Source organism: Palaemon carinicauda, chromosome 29 (assembly GCF_036898095.1).
Source record: "Palaemon carinicauda isolate YSFRI2023 chromosome 29, ASM3689809v2, whole genome shotgun sequence".
Lineage (NCBI taxonomy): Eukaryota > Metazoa > Arthropoda > Malacostraca > Decapoda > Palaemonidae > Palaemon > Palaemon carinicauda.
Window position 1 is genome coordinate 38003662 of NC_090753.1, and position 5000 is coordinate 38008661.

Genomic DNA, 5000 nt, shown 5'->3' on the forward strand with positions numbered 1-5000 from the left:
GGGGCTTCCCATTTTTTTTTTTAATGGCTCCAAATTCAAACACACTGAATTTAATCTTAATCACAATAAGTTCTTCATCGGCTTCAGGTATATCAATCAAATTATCCCCTTCATCTCTCCTATTCATGCCCTCACTAAAGTGTTCCATCCAACGTTGCATTTCTTCGTCTATTATCGTTATAACAGATCTATTTCTGTTTTTGACGGGTATATGCTTCCTATTCAGTGTCTCCTTGAAGGTATTAATAATGTCATGACTGATTATTACATCATAGCCACTGAGTGAATTCATAGATTTGTCAGCCTTATCTGCTTTCATGTTTAAATATTTTCACCAGTCATTCCTGACTTTTTATTTTATGTCACTATCAATAATGGAATACTTAGCATGCTGTACTTTGTAACTTTCATTACTTCCCTGAAAACTGTTTTAGTCTCCCTTCATATCATCTCACTTATCATTTGATATCCATGGTTTTCTTCTCGTTACTGTATGTCGCAAAATTATCAACTGATTGATTCATGTACTTAATATCACACTGATTTTCAATAATTGTCTGCTCTTCGATTCCTGAAGTCTCTAAGACTGCTTTTCGGTTCCTACATTCAATTGCAAAAGTTTATATATATATATATATATATATATATATATATATATATATATATATATATATATATATATATATACATATATATATATATATATATATATATATATATATATATATATATATATAGAGAGAAATTTATATATATATATATATATATATATATATATATATATATATATACATATATATATATATGTATATATATATATATATATATATATATATATATATATATATATATATATATATATATATATATATAAATTTACAGTATATGCTATACAAGTGATTATATCTACATTCACATTCATCTCTGTCATTCAATCTATCAATCTATTTAGATCTACAGATATCCAAAACATGCTTGCACACACCCAAACACACACACACACACACACACACACACACACACACACACATATATATATATATATATATATATATATATATATATATATATATATGTATATATATATATATATATATGTATATATATATATACATATATATATATATATATATATATATATATATATATATATATATATATATATATATATATATATATATATATTTATGTATATATATATATATATATATATATATATATAAATATATATATATATATATATATATATATATATATATATATATATATATATATATATATATATATATATATATATATCAAGTAAGAGCATAAACCAGTCTTCCCGGTCTTTTATATGTAAAATAAAAATCGTAATCTATAATACACACTAATACAGAAAAGTAAATATCGAGATTAATGCGATTGAATAAAGAATAATTGTGAAATTACTCAAAACTTTTAGGCGATCTAAGAAATGTTCCCATACACTGTTTCCATCGAATCCTTTTATGTAATTTTATGTTATATCCAATACGGGACATGCACTGGTGCAACAGATGTTTGAGCGACATCCGGTGTGGATAACTTAACACATAAAATTTATGTGGGGTAGAATCAGATAAACCTTTTCCCAACTGGCATTGTTGCCAACTACCCACTTAGAAATTGATTATTACACTATTGAATTACTTTCAAATGGTTTTATTTTTTTTTTCGTATGAAATACCTAGTTGTATGTAGCAAATAAATTGTTAACAAATTAAAGATTTCTTTAATGATTTCTATTTTATTTTTTCTATTTTATTGTGGCGAATGTTCTTTGATAACATATTTCGATATATCTAGCGTATTTATCTACTTATTTTAGTGTTTTTTTTATAATCAAAATTCGAATCTCGACTAATCCTGAAAAATACCTGGAAAAATTTTGGTATCGGTAAGCTAAGAATATTCTAAAGATGTATTGATCGTTCATAATGTCCAAATTATAAACATATAACTCTTAGCTTATATAAACCTCAATTCTTTTGGATTGAATTAAGAATTTAAAAAAACAAGTCCTCTTCTAGTAGTGTAATTATCAATAGATTCTATTTTGCAAGTTTGGAATATTTATTTAACAAAAAAAAGAAAAAAAAAAAAAAAAAAAAAACCTATTTGTCTCTAGTCCACTGTAGGACAAAGGCCTCAGACATTTCTTTATTCATGTTTGGAGTTAGACCAGAATTCATGGACACGGGCCAGATCGGATTGGTGAAGGGAGATTTTCATCTGATTGCTCACAGCCAAACAATACTTATCCAATTTAAGAAAATTTCATTAAAACAAATCACCCCCCTTACTGTTTAGATCTAAAACGTAGATTTTACCTTAAAAGTAAGCGTATACAGTGGTATTCTCTCTAATAGAATCAAACTATTCCCGATGAAATACGTCAGATAAAAAACGGCTAGTAACTTTGTGGATGATTCCTAGAGAACTTGCTTCTCGAGCTGAGAATTATCAGCCAATTGTTGCTATTAGTGATTCTAATCAAACTTCAGAGAAAAATGATAAAGTGTTGTGCTGGTATTTCATTGTGGAACTTTTCCATTAATCTGCAATATTGTAATCACTCATAATCTTTCTAGAACGAATTGATAAATAAGAATTTTTAAATGTAAACAACGATATCACGGAATTGAAACCATTTGACATTGAATTATCTCTGCTATTCTTTTTTATTGCCCATAAAATTTGGCAAATAGATATTTACTTCTCCAATTCGAGACAGAGAAAAAATTATTTTCCCTCCCGAATTTTTGCAGTTGGAATCCATAGATGTGAATGTAATCACGCATCAATGCATACTGTAAAGAGACTTCTATTAAGATATAAATACCGATATTCTTAATAACAATGTGGAGCCTACCCTAAGCCAGCAAAATTATCCAAACATTTACATCCTGTTGTAGATACCCATTTTGAGTATAATACAAAGCTCATTATTCTCTAGAGTAATTATACATTTAAGTAATATGGTAACCTATAGAATGGATTAATATTAAGAGCATTCATAATATTGTAAATTGAAACTTTGTACGGCTGAGCAAATAATAATTATTAGAGAGAAAACCGCTCTCTTTGCATAGTAAATGAAAAAAAAAAATATCCTTGGTTGGAGATGATGTTGTTCCTCAACAGTGCATTCTTCCTCGGATTTCATTTGTTGTGAATCAAAACGAAGTGTAAATAGATCGAGGCACCCATTACGTACTGAATTTAACCATTCCTAGGTAAGCTGTAAATTACGTAGGATTTATAGGTAAACTGATTTCTCAGAGGAGGAAAAAACCACACATCCCTTTGAGAAAAATTTATATCATTGGAAGTTTTAGAATGAGGACGAATAACAAAAAAATAAGTAGCGCAAGGAATTACGTTTCCATTTCTGCTATGTTCCTCTGACTGCAGATAATATGCTTAAGCTTGAAAAGTATTCCTAAACTTAAAAGCTTTAAATTCTAGTTTACTGTATAATATTTCACGAGGCTCAACTCCGAGGCGATTTTCTCTAGGGGGTATTAGTAGGCATAAATGCGTAAATCTTGGAGGCTGAGAAATGTCAAACTCTGAGAGAGAGAGAGAGAGAGAGAGAGAGAGAGAGAGAGAGAGAGAGAGAGAGAGAGAGAGAGAGAGAGAGAGAGAGTTGTCGACTAAGCTTTCTTCTCTCTCTCTCTCTCTCTCTCTCTCTCTCTCTCTCTCTCTCTCTCTCTCTCTCTCTCTCTCTCTCTCTCTCTCTTTTTAGTCATTTCTTTCATACTTATTTGCTACTAACAAATATCACCATAGGGAGATAATATTAAGTAGACAACATTTCCCATGGAAATTACCTTGGATTTTTTCTTACAGAAAGATCCTTATTTCTTAATAAATGTTTTTTTTTTTCTTATTTGCATATATAGTTCTAATATCATTCACTTTACATACAGATATTAGTGCAAAGATAGACCTACCCCATCAGTGACGGAGCTAAGTGGGGCATAGGAGGGGCATATTTTTTTCTAAAATAGCACTTCGGCCCCCAAGAAAAGAGGGTTGCCGAAGGTGGATCAGAGAATACAAGTATTTTAATATACATTTAAAATTACCAACAACTCACAGTGTAAGGAGGAAGGGGCATCTTAACTAACTCAGCCTAAATAGTCCGTGTACCATATTCTCTTACCAAATATGCTTGTAGAATAAGCTCTTGGGAGTAGAAGAAATGGAAACAGTAAAAGCAAACAAACAAGAACGTAATTCCATTTGCGATTTTTGATTGAAGAAAGAAGCGTAAGATATATGTAAGTTTGAAAATAAATCAAATTAGTATTGTGCCCCATAACCGCTTTTTTTTGAGTCATTTCCATTACAATCCTTCTTCCTCCATATACAATAGACTGAAATTAAAAAGAATTTAAAATGCTTTGAAAAGGGAGAAGACTGAACGAGAATATGAGTAAGAGTAAGTTAAAGATGTAAACAAAAATACTGAAGATGGAGCGATGGATGGTGAAGTGATATCAAAACGGATGGAAGCTAAAGATTTTGATCATGAGATATATGGATAGGGTGACCATTTATTTGAACAGCCAAAGGGGGACAGAAGTATATAGCTTATGTGCATTTGCACTCATATTGAGTCATCATGGCATAAATGCTTAAGTTCAATATATAGATAATTTCAAAAACAGCCTCTGATAAAAGGTCTTTTATTTACTGTGTTTTTATTCAGACTTTACTTCTGACATTTTAAATAAAAATTGTTATTTATTCTATTAGGTTAAATTGTAAAGATAGTCACACAAAGAGAGGAAAAAATACAGAATTCTTTAGTACATTATTAGATTTATTCTATCTTAACTAAGTATGTTCAATAACAAACTATGATAATTTAGAAGGGCTATCAATTACTGTACAGTGTTTTTATTCAAAAATTATTGCTTACATTTAAAACAGAAAATTATTCTTCAATTCTTAAGGAAAACTGTACACAT